The sequence below is a fragment of the Diabrotica undecimpunctata genome, chromosome 4, assembly GCF_040954645.1.
Source record: "Diabrotica undecimpunctata isolate CICGRU chromosome 4, icDiaUnde3, whole genome shotgun sequence".
In the NCBI taxonomy this organism is placed as follows: domain Eukaryota; kingdom Metazoa; phylum Arthropoda; class Insecta; order Coleoptera; family Chrysomelidae; genus Diabrotica; species Diabrotica undecimpunctata.
Window position 1 is genome coordinate 91,999,650 of NC_092806.1, and position 25,137 is coordinate 92,024,786.

At 36.0% G+C, this 25,137-nt stretch overlaps 1 protein-coding gene across 2 annotated transcripts in view; it reads right to left on the bottom strand.

The window, feature by feature from the left end:
- pds5 (cohesin associated factor B pds5) overlaps nt 1-14,752 on the bottom strand; it is a 214,996-nt gene extending 200,244 nt beyond the window's left edge. For both annotated transcript variants that reach the window (XM_072529909.1, XM_072529908.1), the window contains exon 1: nt 14,513-14,752. The gene's annotated coding sequence lies outside the window, so the exon portion shown is untranslated. The remainder of the gene's footprint in view (nt 1-14,512) is intronic.
- Between the last annotated feature and the right edge of the window lie 10,385 nt (nt 14,753-25,137).

Below are 25,137 nucleotides of genomic sequence, written 5' to 3' on the forward strand. Positions count from 1 at the left end.
TGCTTTACCGCACAAATATCAAACTACGAATTATTGTGCAGCTCACTTATAAAATGCATTTATCTCGAAAACGGTTGAATTTTCAGGTTACTAACAAGTATACCTTTTCTTTGTAAAAATAATGTATCTTTAATATTTTTTAACACAAATAGAGCTAACGTAAAGAGCATAAAAGTTAAGCGCAAATTTATGCCACATATGTGGCATATGTGTGTATATGTATAAGCTGATTCATTCTAAGTGTATTAAAAAATATTTTTTCAGACAAATATCATTCAGCAGTTAAACAACCCAAACTGCTAGCAGTTAATTAACTTTGTCTGCCTGAGAAACTGAGGAATTGTTAGGAAAGAAACATATTGAAGGGCATGCAATGCAATCATTTTTTTCGAATCCTGAGAAAACTAACAAATATTTTTAAATTCCATTAGAATAAACAAAAAGTTTTTTTGAATGAGATATTTGAAATTAAAAATCACACCAAATTTTCTCTTTTTTTTTTCGCCCCTGTAACTTATTAAAATAAACATTATGGAAGTTTTCAGGGACTTTCGGCCCTCAGTAATAATGTATTCTTTCATTCTGCGTTTAAATTTTTCAAAAATACTTATTAGTTTTTTTAGGATTCGAAAAAAAAAATGAACGCATTTAAAAAGCATTGGCCCGAAATTTTGCGAATACCAGAATCAGCTAAAGCATTGTTTCAGCAGTTTTTAAAGTGTGCCAAATATTCTCCGGAATTAAAGTCATTTGCACTGACTTTAATTTTTATTTAGCAAAAGCCTATGATTTTGTAAGTAGAGCTTTTAATAATTCATTACCACACCCGTCAACCATCAAAAAATAGTACCAAACTGTTGATGGTGCACCCAGATTTTCCAAAGAAGCTTTAAATGCTTTGGAAAACAAAGTTAAAGAGACAGGAATGTAAAATAAAACATTTGTGTGTAATTTAGTGCTGGACAAAATGTCTATTGGTAAGCAAGTGGAATGGGATGGGAAAAAATTTACTGCGTATGTAGATTTTGGTACAGATATAGAATCTGATAATATATCAGAAGCTAAAGAGGCGCTGGTGTTATGTTAATAGCCTTAAATAATAATTTTAAAGTACCAGTTGCATATTTTTTAATCAACAGTTTTTGTCGATCAGAAACAGCATCCTTAATGAATTTTTGCTTAAATTTTATTTATGAGTCAGGCATAAAAGTCTGTTTATTAACTTTTGATGGTGCTGTCACCAATTTATCAATGGCCAATGCTTTAGGTGCTAAAATATCTGCAACAAACCTTGAGCCTTTTTTCTACATCCAATAACTAAGGAGAAAAGTTTGTATATTTTTAGAAGCATGCCACGTGATTAAATTGGTACGTAATTGTATGGGTACATTTGTTTTAAGTAATGCAAAAAATGAAAAAAAAAATGAAGCAGTATTTAAAAATCATGTTGACTTGCAATATGATGAAAAATTACATTCTGTCAATAAATTGAGGTATCAGCATTTGAGATGGGGGCAGGAAAAGATGAGGGTAAACTTAGCTGTGCAAACGCCAAGTAAAAGTGTGGCAGACGCTTTGACATATTGCAACAAAGAAAAAAACTTTGATCAATTTAAAAATTCAGAAGCTACTTGGGAATTTATCATGATTTTTAATAATTTATTTGATATATCTAATAGTATGATATATTATTCTAACGACTAATTTACAAATTCTTTAAATATTAATAATTAAAAGGAAACTTTTAAATATTTAAAAATGGCTGAGAGGTATATATGTGATTTAAAATTAAATGATATAAGTATAATATCTTCGCAAAGAAAGGTGGGTTTTTTGGGTTTCATTTCAAATATCGAAAGTTTGAAAGAATTATTTAATCTTTTAATCAAAAGAAAAAAAATTTAAAATATTTAATTTAATACAAACTGTTGAAAGACCATTTAGAATTATGTTTTGGGGCTGTAAGGGGTAATAAAGGGGTTATAACAATTAATAATCCAACTGCCCAACAGTTTAAGGCGGCCTTTAAAAGATTGCTGATTCACACGGAAATATCAGGATCTAATATAGGGACTGTTAAAATTATAAATAGGTAATATTGGCATTTTACCGGCAACATCTGCACGACCCATTACTAGTTTAGGAAACAGAAGAAAATTTAGACGATTTTACACAGAAAACTACAATTTTTTATGAGCATGACTATTTTTAAATTTGAGTTTTTATGTAGATGTAATTGGATATATTTCTGGCTTTATAGTTAAAATTTTTTAAAAATTCATTAAATGTACAAAATGCATAATATACAAATTTAACTATTGCTTCGAATCTAGTCATAAATATATGCAAGGAGGCAGAGAAAAATTTTAGTATATAAACAAAATTGAAAGCAGTTAAAACAATTTATTAATAAACGCCCAATGAATAATTTGCCACATGACATCATGAATACTTTTGGTGATCATCTTTATGACAGTGAAGTACTCAACAATCATTGTATTCACTTATTAAATTTAATTTTAAAAAAGTGTTTCACACTAGGTTTATTACACTAAATTTATTTATTGAATATATGTTTTATTAATTACTTATTTTTATGTAAACACAAACATGTACAACTACAGGTTTTACCATCCCTCTTGAACAAGGCAAGGGGGATGCTACAACATTATAAAACATTAAAAGTACATTTATCTGTAAATTTATCTAATCTTGAACAAGAATTTTCACACTGGCGATACATATTTTAAAACCTAAAAATCCTTTTTGCCTTTCAGAATTTAAAATTAAATTACCAGTTATATGTGTTTTTAAATTACTTATATACTGATCAGCTGATCGACAATGGCTTTTTGTTTCCTAGTTGCAATAGGTTTTATAGAATTTAAAATGTCAAATAAACTATTAATTATTCTCACGAAATTAATGTTGCCTCAACTCCTTTAAAATGTGGTAGTGATAATTCATTGCTACAATGTTCAAATGCAATTGCAACACTTTCACTAAATAATTGAGAAGCAAACTTTACTTTCATTTTTTGTTTGTGAAAATAAATATGTAGGCTTCATAATTTCATTCATTCTCTTGCAAGCTGTTTAATTCTTTAAAATATATCCATGCTACCATGCCATTATTACTATCCACAAGAGAATACTTCTCACCTACAGTATTCCAAAACAATTTTATTATGACTAGGATCCAGAATTATTATGATGTTGGACAATGTTGGTATCTGTACAAGGGTGTTTAAATGTAGTTTTTAAGTTATTATGGTTCAAATTACAACCTAACCATTTCACCATTGTCAAATTGACTGAAGCACCATCAAAAGTTAAACTTACAACCTTAATACCCACTTCATGACACTTCTGAAGGCAGTCTAGATCCAGTCCTTTTTTTGGTACCTGCTGTCAAAAAATACCCAACAGGAAATTCAATGACAGTTAACATAATTTAATAAAAAAGCCAGCACTTTTTCCCCAATGTTTATACTGTTGATCCTGTGCCAAGATCAATGTATATGTAACATGTTTCTTTCAGAAACCCACTATTGTTGATGGATGTACATTTCGTTCATAATAAGACCACATACCACCTACCGAGTGTTCTAGTATGAGGAAAGCATTTATTAAATGTCCTTCTAACATAATTATATGCAGAAAGAGAATAAAAATGGAGTGTAAGAGCAAATGTCTTTAATTCTACAAAATATTTTATTGCTAAAGCCTCCGTTTTGCTCTTATTATACCGCCTTATAAAAAGTTCAGTTGGTTCACCCATTTGTTCAAACATGTCTAATGTTTCTTCATGTACAAGATTCCTATTCCTCAATTGACAACAAATGTAATGGATTTATCATAATTAAAAAGGATAGGCAATAAGTATATCAAAACAACCAATACACTGAAATCTATCCTATCCAAAACCAAACCTAACATACAAGGAAGATCAAAGAACTGCACTAATGAAATACCCTATGAATGCAACAATCTCTATGTGGGATAAACCACAAGACCACTAAGTGTCATGATAAAGTCATCTGTACACCAGCATTGATTTACCATTGATGTCGACCAGCGATATGTTGAAAGAGAAACCTCTGCTTTGTTGGTCATTCTTTCTAACTGGGTGTTACATGTATGCCACTTATCTAAATATTACTCCTAGATGTTTTACCAAGGTTTATAGAGAATTTTCCGTTATACTACCTACTAAGGATATTTAATGTTCTTTGAGATGTTTTACCAAGGTTTATAGAGAATTTTCCGTTATACTACCTACTAAGGATATTTAATGTTCTTTGAGATGTTTTACCAAGGTTTATAGAGAATTTTCCCTGTCATACTACCTACTAAGGATATTTAATGTTCTTTGGAATATGCTAGATAGAAAATTATGATATTTTCCTTACCATAATTACTAGATCATCCCTATAGGTCTGCCAATTTTACCCCCTGTGCATCAAGAAGCAACATCAAGTGATCCACCAGGAGTAATCAGAGGAGGGGAGAAAACACTCCCCCCTGTGGACACCCTTAGCTGTTTTGGCCAAAACTGTATTAGTTATGTTCGATTCTTTCATTCATTTATTGTATTTTTTGTCTTAAAACACTTTACATGTAATTACTATTAGTCTATAGTGTTTGTAAGATGTCTAAATAAATAAATAAAAAGTTCTGTGAGAATCTTCTATTCATTTAACAATATATTTTCCAGCATTGGTTTGATTTAGTTACACACAGTAGCGGATATTCCTTGATAGTGGATCTATTTGATAGAGCATTATTAAATGTGCCTTCTGTATCATCTCTCCATTATGAATTGAGTGACTGATTTTCTGAACTACTTCGTCCACTGCTATTATTAAATGTGCCTTCTGTATCATCTCTCAATTATGAATTGAGTGACTGATTTTCTGAACTACTTCGTCCACTGCTGTTTCTGTTGATTTTCTTCTTTATATGCATGCTGGTTGCTATTGAGAGAATGGTCCCTCAAGGGCCTTTCCTTAATATGTTTATTAAGGATTTTCTGTTTTTTACAGAAATGATGTAAGACTGATCTGCCTGTACGATTTAGACAGGGTGTTATCTTGTCATCATATTTTGTATAATATGTACACCACCATTGCAGTTGTCCAAGTCTTTGGTATACAACTTATTTATAACATATTGTATCTTTATATACAATATACAACATATTGTATGTCTTATAATAATTAAATGAAATAGTATTTATTAAACTGTGTGCATTAACGTATTAATTTACTTAGTTACTAATTATGTTGCAAAATATTTTAGGATTATTTCTTTTATGAACTATTTTTTTTTTGTTTTTAATTCATTACAAGAAAATACGAAATTAGAGTTTAAAAGTTTGTTGTTTGTTTGCACTCAAGTAACTTAAGTATTAACCTAATAACCTAATTCTCTAATATAAATATCAAAATTTGCCACATAAAAGGAAATTATTAAAACAGTGAAACTGAAAAGCACCAGTACCAGATGAAAAATGAATTGAATGAGATATGAATTAATAAAAAATGGAGGAACAAAACTGATGCATCAGATTCTTAAACTAAAAATATACCAATTCATTGGTGAAAGGGTCATATAATAATGATATTATAAAAAAAGAGACCGAAAGATATCAGTAACTACAGAGGAACCATGTTAATTAACACCACATACAAAATATGTGAAGGATATCAGTACCTACAGGAGAAATCATGTTACTGAACACAACATACAAAATATTGTCAAGCATATTGGAAAATAGAATAGACAAATCACCGAAAATACACTAGGATAATATCAAGACTTCAGAAAAAGAAAATCAACCATAGATGCCATTCACTTCCTAACACAGCTGATTGAAAAGTGCTATGAATGTGATATAAATTTCCACTTACTATTTATAGAATTCTAGCAATCTTTCGACTCTCTAAATAGACACCAACTTTTAAGAGGCTACATCAGCGCGCCATCAAGACGGAAAACGCTTTCCAAGATTACAGCTTTAATTTTGAATATTTTTTCGAGATATTTGGCACACATATACGTGATATAGTAAAGAATGGAGGTACGGAGCCCAATTTGAGAAATATGTTAGTTTGTGGAAATTACTCTATAACTAAATAAAATATTACAAAAACGAGTCCGTACCGCCATTAAGAAAAACAAAAAAATACACTTTCTTCCAATAAACTTTTTTATCCCATGCCTAGATTTTGTGTCACATTGGAATTACTAAAATCACCTAAAATCAATGATCTATAACAAGAAATCGAACTTAACTGAGTGAGTTGGCAACATAGAGAATTAGTCAGCCCATCACATTTGCACACCTGCGTCTGTTTTCTGTGTAAGTGATAGCACAATGCTGTTCTGTAATCTGTATCGATATCTGTTCAGCCAGATATTGGAATATTATTTTGGATATTATTTTCTAAGATATTGGAATTCGTTATTGTTGATTCATAGTGAAGTAGTGTTTGTAAACTTATTACTTAAATAAAAACTTAAATTTAAATTTATTATATTTGTATAATTGAACTAGGTTGTTGGACTATTTTAAAAAATAGATTATTATTAATTGTGAGTTTTATAGTTAGGTATATTTTGTAAAAAATATTTCAAATTCTAATGCGAGTATACAGGGTGTTTCAAAAAGGTATTTCATAAATTAAATCACGCATTCCGGGGACAAAAATAAATTGATTGAATCCAACTTACCTTAGTACAAAAGTGTACACAAAAAAGTTATAACCCTTTGAAGTTACAAAATAAAAATTGTTTTTTTGCATTATCTCCTTAACTACTTGACATTTTGTAATAAAAAAGGACACGTTACTTTCTTGTTCTGAAAGCATTTTTCATAAAAAAAACAACAAAATCTAAGAGCACAGAAAAATTTTAAGGGGCATGTGCAGCCCTAAATCCCTCAAAACTTTTGAGTACGTTCAAATCAAATGAATTTTGTGGCATCATTAGTTTACCACATTATTTTTAAAATTTTTTGCCTCTTATCACTTTTTTCAAGAAACAGTTTTTATTGAGTTACGGCCCTTTTCATTAACCTTTAAAAAATTACGTGCAACTAAATAAATGGCTTAAATGAATTAACAAGTTCAAAAAATGTTTACAACCTCTATAAATATGATATTACAATAAATGTTCAAAATGACCCACATTTTCTTCAATACACATTTAGTATCGTTTTAATAAGGAAAACCGAATGCGCTAAAAAACCATATTTTTCTGACGAAATTAATTTGCAGCTTCAATTATTCTAACCCTTAATTATTGTTCTTCCTCTATTGTTACAGAATACACTTCCCCTTCATAAACCCCTAAAAGTAAAAGTCCATGGGATTAAGATCTGGACCTCTGGGTGGCCAAGAAATAGGTGCGTCACGACCTCTTCCAATCCACCGACCAGGATACTGCCTGCAAACGTATTCCCAGACTTCATTACTGTAACGCAATATTCACTTCTTCCAAATACTCTTGTAAATCTTTTGCCAAGAACTGCAAATAATTATCACCATTTAAATTGTTGGGAAGAAATATTGGGCCTATTAGATTGTTATCCACAATTCCTGTCCAAACACTAACTTTGGAAGTCCTTTGGTGATGAGTCGTTTTTTTGGCGCGAGGATTTTCGTCGGCCCAAATGTGCTCGTTATGATGGTTTGTTATTCCATTTCTACTGAAGGTAGCCTCGTCGGTAAACAAAATATTTCTAATAAAATTAACATTTCGAGTGTTTTCCATTAACAGCTACTCGCAAAATCCAATCCTTTTAGGATAATCTTCAACCAATAACTTTTGAACCGTTGTTGAGTGATAGGGTTTAAGCAGCTGATCTTTCAAACGCCTCCAAACCCTAATGTGAGGAACATTTAGTTGAGCAGCTATTACCCTTGTACTTGTTCCAGGGACTTCTTCAATGATTTCTAAAATGTCTTCATCAGTTGCATCCATTATTGGACGACCACTATTGCCAGCAACTTGCGGTTGGAATGTACCCGTTTCCCGTAAACGACGATCAATGGTCAGAAATAATCGTCTATCGGGTGCATTTCGATTTTAGGTATTTTACTGCATAACGCCTTGCAGCTGCACTATTTCCTTGACATTCGCTTATGATATTCCCGATAGTTTATTGAAATCATAATTTAATCTGATCCAACTTACCCAAAGTTAAATACATATCTGCCATTTCTTGAAATGTGTAGGCCATTGTAATATCAAAATTTTTAATATTAATCCTATTCACACAATAAATAATAACTTCAAATTATTGACTATTATTGATGGAACTGTTTGTAGTTATTGTATCCCTAGAAAATAATTGTAATTTTATGGCCAACTAGGAAAAAACTAGTTTTTCGAAAAAATGATAAGAGGCAAATAAGTTTTAAAAATAATGTGTTTATTTGAACACATGATGCCACAAAATTCATATGATTTGAACGTACTCAAAAGTTTGGGGAGATTTATGGCTGCACACGCCCCTTAAAATTTTTATGTGCGCTTAGATTATGTTGTTTCTTTTGTTTGAAAAATGCTTTCAGAACAAGAAACGTGTCCATTTTTATTACAAAATGTCAAGTAGTTTAGGAGAAAATGTAAAAAAAACAATGTACACTTTTTTTGTATACACTTTTGTACTAAGGTAAGTTGGATTCAATCAATTTATTTTTGTCTCCGGAATGCGTGATTTAATTTGTGACATACCTTTTTGAAACAGCCTGTATAGTTTTGGGAGGATTTTTTATTCTAGAAATACAAATATTTTTAAAACAGAAAAATTTCTCAAGCGAAAGATAAAGTCACGCCTTCCAAGAAAAAGTCCAGTAAAATCCGTGCTAAAATGATTCAAAAATCGAAATAAGAGCCACCACAAATTTTAATATTGTAATTATAAGCAATCTACTGTTGTCGTAAATAAAAAGTGTGAAAAGTGGTTTCCCATGAAAATGAAATTGGTAATAAATCTGTATTTATGTACAGAAATAGAAAATAGAAAAGTACAAACGCCAATTTTTTCCGATAGGTAGATATTCATTGGCGACAATATTTTCGAACTTTTATTTTTTATTTGCCATACACCACTATGCATCAATCTGTAGTTCATTTCTTACGGCTAAACTATTTGATATATACGTTTATAATAAACGTTATAAGTAGTAGAGTTCGGATCGAGCGAGCAATTTCCAGTGTAGTATTTCCTTTAGACTTCATTTGTTTAGATGTATACATTATTTATTTAGGTGATATATTACGACTGCTTGTGCATTCACTAAGCAAAAACCAAAGTATTCTCGCCATTAAACATGTATTTGTATGTCAATGTTTAGCCGTAACAAAACGAAATCAGATATTTGGAGCACCCTGTTTAACATAGTAAAATAAACATGTTCTTACAGCAATAGTTTTTGCTAAATGGAAAGAAGAGCAGATGGAGAACCCAAAAAAAATGGCCTACCTCAAGGAAGCGTTCTGGCGCCGTCCTTATTTAACATCTACACCAACGACCAACCAATACACCCTCAGACTGAGAGATTTGTCTACGCTGACGACCTTGGTATAGCCGTAAAGGGGAAAACACTCACACAAGTAGAGTCGACAATGGAAGAGGCTTTAAACATGATGTCAACTTACTACAAACAAAACTCATTAAAGCCAAACCCTACTAAAACCCAAGTATGTGCATTCCATCTCAACAACCAACTGGCGCATGTAAAACTGAATGTTTCTTGGGAGGGACAACGCTTGAAACATACTGATAGGCCCAAATATCTTGGAGTAGTACTAGGCCGGTCACTAACGTATAAATTCCACTGTCAGAGCACAAGACAAAAGGTTACTACGAGAAACAACCTTCTTCGGAAACTTGTAAGGAGCAAGTGGGGTGCAAACCCCCAGGTCTTGAAGACAACAGCTGAGGCCTTATGTTTCTCAACAGGGGAATATGCTTGTCCCGTCTGGGGTAGATCTAGACACGCCCAAGAAGTCACCACGGCGTTAAATGAAACATGTAGAATAATTACCGGTTGTATGAAGCCTACCCCCCTCCCCTACTGTACCGGGTAGCTGGATTCGCATCACCAGACGACCGTAGATGCGCCTCACAATATGTGGAGAAGTTCAGGCAAACTTTCGATGAAAGGCACCAATTATACGGGTTTGACGAACCGCCAGGAATCAGCAGACTTAAATCAAGGGAAAGGTTTATGAGAAATGTCAGCGTCGAACCATCCGAACTGTTCCCCCTACATCCAGAACGACCTAATGGAGTGAACCTGGACTGGAGAACCTGGCGGACACTCAATCGCATACGCACAGGTGTTGCCCCTGTAAAACAAAACCTCATTAAATGGGGCATCAAGACAGACAGCGACGCACTTTGTGAATGTGGGGAAATACAGAACGTGGAGCACCTGAGAGTATGCAGACTTTGCCCATCACAGTGCACCCTCGATGATTTATGGCTCGCAAATATAAAGAGTGTAGACGTAGCCCGATATTGGGCAGAAAAACTGTAGTCGGATCCAGACACGAAAAAGTAAAGTAACAGGAATAGTAATCGTCCAATTTTTCAAAATATTGAAAATACCATGATGCAAGTATCAACATTAATTTTGTGGAATTTACCAGTTATATTTTTAGTGGTACTAACAACATTCAAACTGACACGCAACTGTTGCAACTAGCAACTAGGTTGACCCCATATTGAGCATTGTCGACAGTGTTGATAATAGTAAAGCTTGTTTAAAAAAAAATCAAAGTTAGTATTGTTACTTTTACTATTATTTATGTATATTAAAACAAAGTGTAACGAAACAATTTTGTCTTATATTATTTTAAATTTATTTTAGTATTCTGCCTGAACCTTTAAGTGTCCGAAGGATAATAGACATAGTATTACCGCTGATCACTGACACATTGGAATTTGATGATAATCTTTTAAACAATAAAATGACTTTCTAACAGGACAAGGCATCCCCACATTATCATATACGCGTAAGACAATTTTTGAATCAACGTTTTCCAGGGCGCCGGATTGTCAGAAGGGATCCAATAGAGTGGATCGGACACCGGATCTTTCGCCTTTAGATTTTTTTTTTGTGGAGGCACCTAATATAAAAAAATATACGCCACTCCGCCTGTAGATATTGCAGAGTTGCGACAAATAATTGTGACAGAGTGCCCATTATTCACACCGAAGGTACGAAGAGGCTTTGAAAATATACTGTATTATTGTATGGAGGTCACAGGAGGTCATTTCTAACATTAAATTGATTTATTGTAGTGCAATTTTATGTTTTTTGTTATTACTGATGTTCAACCAATAAATTAGCCAAAATTATCTTCGAAATAAGTTATTTCGTAAATTAAAAAAAAAAAGTATCGTGTAGAGGAAAAAATACCTTTCAGATCGTATGCCACTCGGCCACACTTGCTATTTAAAAAAAAAAACTGGGGGTTGATGCGTGGCAGTAGGGGGTTACATTTGAGGGCATGAATTTTGCATGAAAATTCGTCCCGCGCCCACTACAAATTGACGAGTTTTTTTTTATTTTGAAAAAACTCTTGGTTTCTGAGTTTATGGGGGCGTCAAATTTTCGTTGGAACACACTGTATATTATTATTAAATTTATGATAGGTACTTACTAATTCTTAAGCTAAGATGTTTTATACTAATTTTCGAAAAAAAAGGTTTGTTAAAATTTATATGCTTATGTTTATTCTTTTTTGTATAATAAATAAATAATAAAATATTTTCATACAATCTTTATGCTTTTTTTGCGTTCCTTTATGCTTTTAAATACGATCCGAACTCCAATTATAATTATCACAATATTGTGCCTTCCTTTTTGATAGTCCACCGTACTGCCGACGCACTGTTGCCAAAGGTTCGCAGAACATTCGAAAGATGGTGCAGCTACTATTTCTCGAATTAATATTGATGACGCGCTGATGTAGCCTCTTAATAGAAATGCAAAACATTAATATACCAGCAAAACTGATTAAATTTATATATCAAAATTTCCTTCACACTAAATAATAAAAAATAGTCCTTAATAAAATTTTAAAAATCACAATTTTTAATCTTTAGGTTAATCTTCAATATTTCCTGTTGGTAAAATGATTAAAATGCAGGTAATGTACTTTACAAACACTAAAAAATAACTTTTTCTCTTACAAGACGGGAATAAAAAAATTATAAATATTTAATTTTAATTAAAAAAATAATTATTGTCATTAAAATAGCAATCGGCATGCCGCTATTGTACCTTCTATATATACCGACTATATAGTGCGAATACGGGACTGCTTAGTCTATATATTATACCTCATTGATGGTACCTACCCATCAGATTTCCCTTCAAGAGGTTAGGAAACATCCATAAACTACATCGTAAATAAGACAGGGAAGGGGTGACTTTGCTTATTACCATGGCGTATGACAAGATGGAGTAGGCTTGAGTGCACATCTGACGTCATTTGTTGTATTTCAATTTGTCGCTATTGTCTCTTATAATTTTCTAGTAGCTCCTACTAGAGGACAGCATTGTTCAAAGTATCAGATAATCATATAAATACTTAAAGTTTTGTAGTTAATTTTAAAAAATACAGAGATAGATATTGAATTTTCTTAAAAAACGATGCATGGGGGTCATGAGTTGTAACTGTGGCATCAACTGCAAACAAAGGTGTGGGGGGGCGGGGGGATATTAAAAAGTAAAAATTTTTTAACGATATAGTTTATGGCTGTTCCCCTACAATCAGGTGCTTTTGCAAAGATTTGGATTTCTATCTCTTAAACATTATGCTATATCACACAGTCAAGTTTTCCTATTCAAATTATGTAACTATAGTATTCATACACTAGATCTTTTAAATGAATTAAACTTCTGTGTACCTTCTGTGCAAACTAACGGACATACTTGTTTCTATCTCAAAAATGAGCCTACCAATATAGCACAAAATGCTCCTCTATATAGTACCTGCTCCTGGTTTAATACCTTACAAAATAATAATGATATTGATATATTTAGTTGCTCTTTAACAACTGGATATCTGTTTGTTTGGATATTTTTACTTGTGCTGTTAATTAAGTTAATAATTAGTTATTTTTTGTATTATTTTTGGCAATGCACTAATTGTCTTTGTGTTGGGATTTTTTTGTTAAACAATAAAATTTGATTTAGGTATAATGACAAAGCATCATCTGATCGAGCACTTAGAAGTATGGCACAGAATGAAAAAATTTAAACAGGCATAATTTATGGTGTTTTCAGACAACTACCCATTTCTTTTTTAATATTGATAAACTTTATAAGCATATTGATAAACTTTATAAAATTAAAGTAAAATAGAAATAAACACAAAAATATATTTTTATAAATATTATATAGGTGAGAGGAGGAAGAAGAGAAAGAGAAATGAAAGAGTGCATCAACTGTATAAATCCAGTTAGAATTAAGAAAAATTTAAATGATGGAATGGTGGGGAAAGAATATAACCAATTGTTTAATGATTTATTCCTCCCCTTTCCTACCACAGATTCACCTACTTTAATTATCGTGAATTAGTGTAGTAGAGAACTGACAATATCTGTTGTTTTATCAATATTTATTAACATGTAAACGGCACTGCCATGATTATTTTCAAGGGGGCCATCTGATTTTAAGGGGGTGCACTTGCATATACACATACTATTAACCAATATAAAATATAGAACTATACATGTATAGCTATGTACTTTCTTTCAGGACAGGAGGGTGGAAATGCACCCCGCTGCCAGCTCCCATGAACATGTACCCTTCAGGTAACAATCATAATACGTATTTTCAGGCTAGCAAAGCATTTGGTACAAATAAAAACTTTAAATATAAAATTATTTCAGTTGTTCATCAGAAATGTGTGTAATAAACATACCAACTACAATAAACACAAGGAAATACAGGTTTCCCTTTAGTTATCACTTGGATATGGGATTTGGAGTAGGATTATTAAACAAAATATATTTAATGATTAATATTATAATCAATCTGAAGGTGTATTTTAAATAATTTAAACTACTATTTCTTTTATATGCTATTAAGATTTCTTCTCAAGTATTTCCATGCCAGCAGTTTTAGTCAACTATTATCTGACCCCTGCTTTTTCTGTTTATTGTACTAGATCCCAGATGAGTGTAATAAGTCTTTTTATATATCTGTATAATAACATACCTATATTTACAAGAATAGCAGACAGATATTATTTTTTTTGTGAATTTGGATAAAGAATATATGTAATTGAGAAAAAAATATGATACCAAAAGTTGCAATCTAATCTGCCATTACATCTACAGGTATGTACTGTTTAGATTTTTGTTGACATTTCTGAGTTTCGAAAATATTAGTTTGTTTATTTCGACGGTCTATTTCGAAATAAAGTTGTATTTAAAACTAAACACACTATTCTACAGAAAGTATCATTTGCCATATATTTACCTTTTTGCCGAGATTACAGTTAGTTACTTATTGAGGTAGATCAGTCTCTGCACTTACGCTATAAATGATATAAATCACAAATTCATAACATAACTTATCGCAAACCTCTGTTTCCCTCCCTAACATTAAGTATATATCTTCAAAATATCTCCATTTTCTTGATAAAAAGAGGGACGCGCACAAAATAACAGAACGTAGAAAATTTAGTTCACCGACATGAAGTTATTCAATTTTTGTCTTCGTCTTCTTCTACAGTTTTTTACTAGCTGTCAAACAATTGGTATTCATCCAACAAAACTATATTTTTATTTCCTACCTACTTAGCCACAGAATAAATATAACAATCAGAATGCCCACTCTCAGATGCCGCCTTTGAAGTGTGTGACCAAGCGATCGCCATATTTTAAACGGAAACATAGACTGGGATTGAGAAATTTGTGACAAGCTACGACAGAACTGTAATTTAAATTTTTAGAGATTAATAATTTAGTAAATTTGAAATAATGTAATATATTCTTCAACTAAAAGTACGTATAAAATAGTGCATATTATGTCTATGGTTACCGTAAATAAATTAAACCGGGTTAATTTTTCTATACACACCAGATAAAATGTCACTTAACCGCACTGGTTCCGTTTAAAACATGGCTGATTCCGTTTGTGCGAACGAGATGCACGTACTTATCTTGACAAGCAGAGTGGGCATTCTGATTGTTTATTATTCTGTACCTATGTTTAAAAACACAGACAAATGTTTACATATTGATTTTGATTTGTTGTATTTGTTTTGTCTTCGTGTCTATTTCAGAGACAACCAATCCAAATCCAAATGACGATAATGATTGATCATATTTCTAATATAGTCCACGTTTTTTGTGTGTGAGAGTGTAAATATTTTAAAGTCTGTACTAGGTGAATCATATCTGGTGTGTGTGGGATTCAGAGTAGACGGAGTATATCTGAACCCGATTCGCCTTTTTGGGGTCTTGCCCTCGGCTTAATCGCGTGGCACGTCTTGCCAGATCGTTCTCTCGCGCGCTCAGCCACCCTTTTTCTTTTCTTTTCTTTTCTTTTTCTCTCTGTCGCTTATGTTTATCCCTGCTGCCCCTCTCTTTCTAAAATCTCTTTTCTTTTAACAATTTTTGTCACAGCCTCCAGAACTTCTTTAAACTCATTTTTGCCCTTTCTTACTACGGTCATAAATTTGTGTGCTCCTAAGATACCCACTCTTGAATATAACTCAAGTTTTTGGTTATTGAACTTACTGCATTCGAATATATAGTGTTCTGTTGTGTCGTTTATTCTGCTTGCTTACCCTCTCAAAGTATGCTCTAAATGAACTGTGTCCCGTAAGGAATTATATGAAGAAGTAGTTCGTGCTTTTATATTTGCTTTTACACTCCACCCATCCCTCCACAACCGAGTGGGATCAGAGTTCTTGTCCATGCAGCCCTTCGCTCATTTACCCACTCTTCATGACAATTTGTGATTTTTCTTTTTCTTTCTCTAGTACCTGGGCTTACTATACTTGGCATAATTACTGCCAAATATCTATATCTGTTTACTGTCCAGCAGTACTCCTAGGTATTAAACTTTTTTTGTCGGCATTATTCTTTCTCCCTCGAGGGTGAAGGAAATGTGATCTCTGTCTTTAGGTCCTTTTAGTATCAAAGCTTCCATTTTTTGCGTAGCAAGTGTCAACTCTCGAACTTTCAACCACGTTTTCATTCTTTCCAGTGCAGCATTGGCTGCATATAAGCCTGGTTTCATTGTGCTTTACTATAACGACTAGATCAACTGCGTGAGCTATAACCTGTATACCTTCTCCTAAATCTTCCTATAGTATTTCATTATAATGGATGTTCCCGAGCAACAATCCTAGGACCGAGCCCTGTGGCACTCCTGCCTATGTTACTCAAGAAGTATTCCTTCACTATGTTTTCTCCAGTATTTCAGTTATTACTCTCCATCTCGCGCAGTTTGAGGCATTTTTTATGTCCAGAAAGAAGGCCACCAACCACTTGCTCCTACATGTGGCAATTAATTCCGTGATCTGACTACGTCCATTGCAGATTTCCCTTTCCTAAACCCATATTGGCGATCAGACAAGCCCCCTTTATATAATATAACTTATTTTTCTAGTCTTGTCTTTATAAGTATTTTGAAGATCTTGCCCATTGTGTTTAATGCGCAGATTGGTCTAAAGCCCCCGGTTCCAAAAGTACTTTCCCAGGTTTGGAAATAAGTAAGAGATTTGCAGTTTTCCATGCTTCTGGGAATTTTTGCTTTCTTAGGAGGTTGTTCACGATTTCTTTCACCCATAGTGCTTTTCCTCTATGAATATCTTTTCAATTTCTGGTAGAACCAATCTGTCGGTTCAGATGCTTTCCCGGCCTGTAATGTTTTCCCCGCCTTCATCAGCTTCTCGTTAGAGAAGTCTGGTACTTTTGGGCAGCACCTTCTGGTCAGCTCTTTGATTTTTTCGTATCCCTCTCCATAGTTATTGGGATATTCTTCCACTGCTCTGATTTCTTCCTTTAGTTTCTGCCTATCCGTATGTTTCATTCTTCTACCATTGTTAGTTTTTTATGTTCTCTCTTATTTTGAATGGGATATGTCTATGATGAGTAAATATTTCCCCTTTAAATCCCCCCATTCAGCTGTTTTCCTACTCATGATCGCCGTAGCTATCGTGAAACCTATATCGGTCCGGCTTTCCCCTCTAACAAAGGTCAGTTTGCCGTTGTTAAGGGCTGATAAGTTCATTGCATGTATTATTTCATTCCACATATCTCCTCTGTCATCATTCTGTGGTGCCTCCCATAGCACAGATTTTGTATTTATGTCACGCGCAATAATCAGTCTCTTTTTCTCTCTTGCATGACTGGCTATGTCTTTCACGACTTTCTTGTATTCTCTTAGTGTGGTATTCGGAAAAATGTAGGTTGCAACAGGGACCAACATTTCGAGCTTCCTTAGGCATGTTTTCACTCTTATTACTCCGTTTCTGATATAGATTGCTACCTTTTACTTCTTGTCTAGAATCCATCTCCCTTTGGTTGTAATCTTTTTATTGGGTTCGGATACTATTATTAGATCCGCCCCAGTTTCCTCCCCTTTTATCGTGAGTATCTCATGTGCCAACCTAAATCTCCCCAGGTTCGCTTGTAGTATCCTCTTTGGTCTGTATTTGGACGCCACAATGTTGTATATTGTCATCACAAACATGCTGCTGTCATCTCGTCGATTTCCAAAGTTTCTGGTGACATCGCATCATTAGAGAACAAAGTTTCTGACGATATTTCGAAAGTTTCGTCTGATGTAGCCAAAGTTTCTGGTGATGTAGCCAAAGTTTCTGGTGATATGGCCAAAGTTTCTGGTGACATCACATCATTAGAGAACAAAGTTTCTGGCGATATTTCGAAAGTTTCCGGCGACATAGTTTCTTTAGAAGACAAAGTTTCTAAGGAGATTTCTTCTCTGGAAAGCACAGTTTCTGCTAACATCTCTTTGGGAATCTCTAAAGCCACTTCTGAGACGTTTGCCCTCGACGATAGAATATCTTCGTTAAAAAACCAAGTTGACCATAAGAAACTGTTACCAACGAGGTTGCGAAAATGCCAATATTCATGGAGAAATCCAGGTACAATTAGGAATTGGGGCAGAAAAGTTCGTCCATACTGTTATAGTTGCTGACATCGAAGAGGATGTTATATTAGGAATGGACGTAATGAATATGCATGAATTCCCATTGGATTTTAAGAATAAGGTAATCAAAGTTGGTAACGAGTTGTCATTATTCACATAATGACAACACTGTGCAAGCAGCCGTTAAAGAAGATACAGTCGTGCCTACGAGAAGTGAAACGATCGTAGTAGTGCGGTTACAGGGAATTGTGGACGAAGGGACACCTGTTATGATGGAGCCTTATAACCGTGACGACGAGGCTGGTCGAGGAATCATAATTGGAAAGGAATTGCTGACTTCGGCTAAAGAAATACCTGTGAGACTTATCAATGTCAATGATTACCCAGTGACCATCAAGAAAGAGACAAAAGTAGGAACTTGTGTACCTGTGACATCCATAATCCGTCAGATGACAACATCCGATAATTCTAACGACAAATTCGACCAAATGGTTGCAGTTGCTGGACAGTCTCTAAATCAGATGGAGAAAAGGAAATTAAGGGAATTTCTTCGGCGGTAATGCCGAAGTAATTCGGCATTGATACCGAACTAACACAGATTAAAATTGATACTGATAATGCTAAGCTAATTCGTCAAACAGCTCGACGATTACCACAGGTGAAAAGAGAGGAAGCTGAAACGATCATTCAGGAAATGAAGAAAGACGGGGTGATAGAAGCTTCTACGAGTCCATGGTCCATGGTCTAGTGGTTCTGGTTAAGAAGAAAGACGGAACGACGAAGTTCGGTGTGGATTACCGTTTGCTGAACAACGTTACCCAGAAAGATAGTTATCCACTGCCTCGGATCGATGACACATTGGACACATTGGCTGGAAGTAAATTGTTTTCTACTTTGGATTTGAAGTCTGGATACTGGCAGGTAGAAATGGACCCAGTAGATAAAGAGAAGATAGCCTTCACCACAGGATCTGGATTGTGGCAATTCAACGTTATGCCATTTGGACTCTGTAATGCTCCTGAGACATTTGAGAGGATTATGGATATGCATTGAGGGGGTTATCTTGGAAAACATGCCTTGTTTATCTAGATGACATAATCGTCTTGGGGAAGACATTTGAAGACCATCTGAAGAATTTAGAAAACGTTTTTAATCGACTTAAAGCTGCCCAATTGATGTTAAACCCCAAGAAGTGCCAGATATTTCAAGGTAAAGTCAATTATAGTAGTCATATGTAGTCATATAGTTAGTAAAGAAGGAGTGGCCGTGGATAAGGAAAAATTGATTCCATTAAGGAATGGCCAGAACCAACTGACAAACACCAAGTGAGAAGTTTTCTTGGACTATGTACTTACTACCGAAGGTTTATTAAAAAGTTTGCAGATATCGCTAAGCCATTAACGCGACTTATAGAGGAAGCAAGATATTACCGCTGGGATACAGACTGCCAAAATGCCTTTGAGACCTTGAAAAAGCATTTACTCACAGCACCAATTTTAGGGTATCCACTGCCAGAAGGAGAGTTCATCTTAGATACAGATGCAAGTAATGTGGGAATTGGAGGAGTGCTATCTCAGATTCAAGGAGGACAGGAACGAGTTCTTGGATATTTTAATAAAGTTCTTTCAAAACCTGAGCGGAATTATTGCGTCACGAGAAGAGAACTTCTAGCAGTATTGAAATTAGTAGAGCACTTTTATCAATACCTCTATGTAAGGAACTTTTTAATCCGAACCGACCATGCCGCCCTTAAGCGGTTGATGCAGTTTAAGAATCCAGAGGGTCAGATAGCCAGATGGATCGAACGACTCCAAGAATACAATTTCAAGATTGAGCACCGGGCCGGAGTTAGCCACAGAAACGCTGATTCTCTTTCCAGAAGGCCATGCCCAGCAGAGTATTTCCACTGCAACAAAACGGAATACAAGGAAGCAGCAGAGCTAAGAATAACGATGGTCAACGACGACTGGACGCCTACTAAGATAAGGGAAGAACAAGAGAGAGATCCAGTTATACAGAAAATTCGAAAATGGAAAGAGGAAATTGGCAAGAAATGTCAAACCTCTGCTCAGTAGTTAAGACGTATTGGGCCCAGTGGGACTCATTTATCATAAAAGATAGCTTGCTCAAACGAGTACTGGAAAATGATGACAGTTTGAGGAAGAGAAGATAGATGGTGATCCCAAAGAGCTGAATAGCTGAAGTACTTCGTCAGTTACACGACAGTCCATCAGGAGGACATTTCGGTGTAAAGAAAACTCTTCAGCGAATTCGGGAACGGTTTTATTGGATGAACAGTTTCGACGACGTTAAAGACTGGTGTAAGAAATGTACTATTTGTGCTACGAGTAACGGGTCTTACCGAAAAAGGAAAGCTCCTATGAGACAATATAATGTTGGAAGCCGGTTTGAAAGAATAGCTTTGGACATCGCTGGGCCATTTCCAGAAAGTGAAAATGGAGGCAGGTACATGTTGGTAGTAATGGATTACTTCACTAAGTGGGTCGAGATTTACGCACTTCCAGACCAGAAGGCCGCCACCGTTGCAGATAAGTTGATCCAAGAATATATCAGCCGATTTGGAGTGCCTTTGGAGATCCCTAGTGTCCAAGGAAGGAACTTCGAAAGCGACCTATTCCAAGGAATATGTGATAGACTAGGCATGAAGAAAACAAGAAAACAACTACAGCATATCATCCGCAATCGGATGGTACGGTCGAACGGATGAATAGGACATTTGGTAAGTATTTGACAAAGATGGTGTCCGATCATCAGAGAGACTGGGACCAATATCTTTCGTTCTTCACAATGGCCTACAGATCTGCTGTTAACGAATCAACAGGCCAGACACCAGCGGGAGTCCTATTCGGACGCAAGATGCGACACCTTGTGATCTAGATTTTGGGTGTCGACCTGGAGAAGATGTAGCAGGTGAAGATTATGTGATCGAATTACGAAGAAGAGTGGACGATGTACACGAGTTGGTCCGTTCCCATCTTCAGATCGCTAGCGACCGAATGAAGAAATGGTACGATACGCAAGCCGAAAAGGGGTGCTGTAAGAAGAATGACAAAGTCTGGCTCTATAATCCCAAGAAGCGAAAAGGTTGTTCTATCAAGTTGCAACAGTTTTGGGAAGGTCCATACCTCATTATGGAGAAGATCAATGATGTCATCTACCGAATAAGCAAGATTCCGAAGGGAAAGCCGATGATAGTACACCATAACCGGCTGTCGTCTTTCGAAGGTGACCACGACGTAGATGAAGAAGTGGAAGTAAACCAAGTCCAAGACGTGTCTGACCTCACGTTTGAGGAATTCATGGGTGCCTATGGAGGTACCGGTAAAACAAGACATGGTGTTACCACTGAAGAAAAGCAAGATCTACTCGCGCTCCCCGATGACTACTCGCTGGCCCTTACCATCCCGGCCAGTATCAAAGACGCACCAGGGTTGGCATCCGTTTTTCGAAGGAAGTTTGGTCGAGTTGCAGAACTTCAATGCCGAGTGCCAGCTCCCGGTAAAACTCTGAAACTCCAAGTTACCTTTTCTACCTGGTAACAAAAGACACTGCCTGTGACCAACCTACCTACCGAGATGTATGGGAAGCCTTACTTCAATTAAGAGAGCACGTACTAGAGTCCGACGTGCAAAAGTTAGCCATGCCAAAGTTGGAGTGCCGCCAATTAGATTGGAGGGTTATCCGAAATATGGTGGAGGAGATCTTCAAAGACACCGAAGTCCAGATGTTAGTCTGTTGCAATCCGCATAGTTACTGGTGCGGAGAGAAAACCGTCCCTTGTCATTTTTATACAACTGGAAGTTGTAAAAGAGGGTCCAGTTGCCGATACCAGCATACAGTTCCGGTTCCAGTCCCGACAAGGTTCCAGGAGGAACCATCTTTTAAGAGGGGGGCAACCTCCTGACCAACTCATGTACATCGTCCATTTTTCTTCGTAATTCGATCACATAATCTTCACCTGCTACATCTTCTCCAGGTCGACATCCAAACTCGAGATCACAAGGTAGTCGCATTTCGCGTCCGAATAGGACTTTGGCTGGTGTCTGGCCTGTTGATTCGTTAACAGCAGATCTGTAGGCCATTGTGAAGAACGGAAGGTATTGGTCCCAGTCTCGCTGATGATCGGACACCATCTTTGTCAAATACTTGCCAACTGTCCTATTCATTCGTTCTACCATACCATCCGATTGCGGATGATATGCGGTAGTTCTTGTTTTCTTCATGCCTAGTCTATCACATATTCCTTGGAATAGATCGCTTTCGAAGTTCCTGCCTTGGTCACTATGTATCTCCAAAGGCACTCCAAATCGGCTGATATATTCTTGGATCAACTTATCTGCAACGGTGGCGGCCTTCTGGTCGGGAAGTGCGTAAATCTCGACCCACTTAGTAAAGTAATCCATTACTACCAACATGTACTTGCCTCCATTTTCACTTTCTGGAAATGGCCCAGCGATGTCCAAAGCTATTCTTTCAAACGGGCTTCCAACATTATATTGTCTCATAGGAGCTCTCCTTTTTCGGTAAGGCCCGTTACTCGTGGCACAAATAGTACATTTCTTACACCAGTCCTTTACATCGTCGGAACTGTTCATCCAATAAAACCGTTCCCGAATTCGCTGAAGGGTTTTCTTTACACCAAAATGCCCTCCCGATGGACTGTCATGTAACTGACGAAGTACTTCGGCTATTCTGCTCTTTGGGATCACCAACTGTCTTCTCTTCTCTGAACCGTCATCATTTTCCAGGACTCGTTTGAGCAAGCCATCTTCGATGATAAATGAGTCCCACTGGGCCCAATACGTCTTAACTACTGAGCATAGGTTTGATATTTCCTGCCAAGGTGGTCGACGGTTTTCCTCTTTCCATTTTCGAATTTTCTGTATAACTGGATCTCTTTCTTGTTCTTCTCTGATCTTAGTAGGCGTCCAGTCGTCGTTGACCATCGTTGTTCTTAGCACTGCTGCTTCCTTGGATTCCGTTTTGAGGCAGTGGAAACACTCTGCTGGGCATGGCCTTCTAGAAAGAGAATCAGCGTTTCTGTGGCTAACTCCGGCCCGGTGCTCAATCTTGAAATCGTATTCTTGGAGTCGTTCAATCCATCTGGCTATCTGACCCTCTGGATTCTTAAACTGCATCAACCACTTGAGGGCGGCATGGTCGGTTCGGATTAAAAACTTCCTTCCATAGAGGTATTGATAGAAGTGCTCTACTGATTTCACTACTGCCAGAAGTTCTCTTCTCGTGACGCAATAATTCCGCTCAGGTTTTGAAAGAACTTTACTAAAATATCCGAGGACTCGTTCCTGTCCTCCTTGAATCTGAGACAGCACTCCTCCAATTCCCACATTACTTGCATCTGTATCTAAGATGAACTCTCCTTCTGGCAGTGGATACCCTAAAATTGGTGCTGTTATTAAATGCTTTTTTAAGGTCTCAAAGGCATTTTGGCAGTCTGTATCCCAGCGGTAATCTCTTGCTTCCTCCGTAAGTCGCGTTAATGGCTTAGCGATATCTGCAAACTTCTTAATAAACCTCCGGTAGTAAGTACATAGTCCAAGAAAACTTCTCACTTGATGTTTGTCAGTTGGTTTTGGCCATTCCTTAATGGAATCGATTTTTCCCTTATCCACGGCCACTCCTTCTTTACTGACTATATGACCCAGATAATTGACTCTACCTTGAAATAGCTGGCACTTCTTGGGGTTTAGCATCAATTGGGCAGCTTTAAGTCGATTAAAAACGTTTTCTAAATTCCTCAAATGATCTTCAAATGTCTCCCCCAAGACGATTATGTCATCTAAATAAACCAGGCATGTTTTCCAAGATAACCCTCTCAATACATTTTCCATAAGCCTCTCAAATGTCGCAGGAGCATTACAGAGTCCAAATGGCATAACGTTGAATTGCCACAATCCAGATCCTGTGGTGAAGGCTGTCTTTTCTTTATCTACTGGGTCCATTTCTACCTGCCAGTATCCAGACTTCAAATCCAAAGTAGAAAACAATTTACTTTCAGCCAATGTGTCCAATGTATCATCGATCCGAGGCAGAGGATAACTATCTTTCTTGGTAACGTTGTTCAGCAAACGGTAATCCACACAGAACCTCGTCGTTCCGTCTTTCTTCTTAACCAGGACCACCGGAGAGACCCATGGGCTCGTAGAAGGTTCTATCACCCCGTCTTTCTTCATTTCCTGAACAATCGTTTCAGCTTCCTCTCTTTTCGCCTGTGGTAATCGTCGAGCTGTTTGACGAATTGGCTTAGCATTACCAGTATCAATTTTATGCTTAACAACGGTAGTTCTTCCCGTCTTTCCTCCTTTCGGTACGAAAATATCACGATACTGCCGAAGAAATTCCCTTAATTTTCTTTTCTCAATCTGATTTAGAGACTGTCCTGCAACTGCAACCATTTGGTCGAATTTGTCGTTGGAATTATCAGATGTTGTCGCCTGACGGATTATGGATGTCACAGGTACACAAGTTCCTACTTTTGTCTCTTTCTTTATGGTTACTGGGTAGTCATTGACATTGATAAGTCTCACAGGAATTTCTTTAGCCGAAGTCACCAATTCCTTTCCAATTATGATTCCACGACCAACCTCATCGTCGTGGTTCCAAGGCTCCATCATAACAGGTCTCCCTTCGTCCACAATTCCCTGTAGCCGCGCTACTATGATCGTTTCGCTTCTCGCTGGCACGACTGTATCTTCTGTAATGGCTGCTTGCACAGTGTTGTCATTATGTGGATGGAGAAATACCTCCTCGTTGCCAACTTTGATTACCTTATTCTTAAAATCCAATTGGAATCCATGCATATTCATTACGTCCATTCCTAATATAACATCCTCTTCGATGTCAGCAACTATAACAGTATAGACAAACTTTTCTGCTCCAATTCCCAATTGTACCTGGATTTCTCCATGAATGTTGGCGTTTTCACCTGTAGCGGT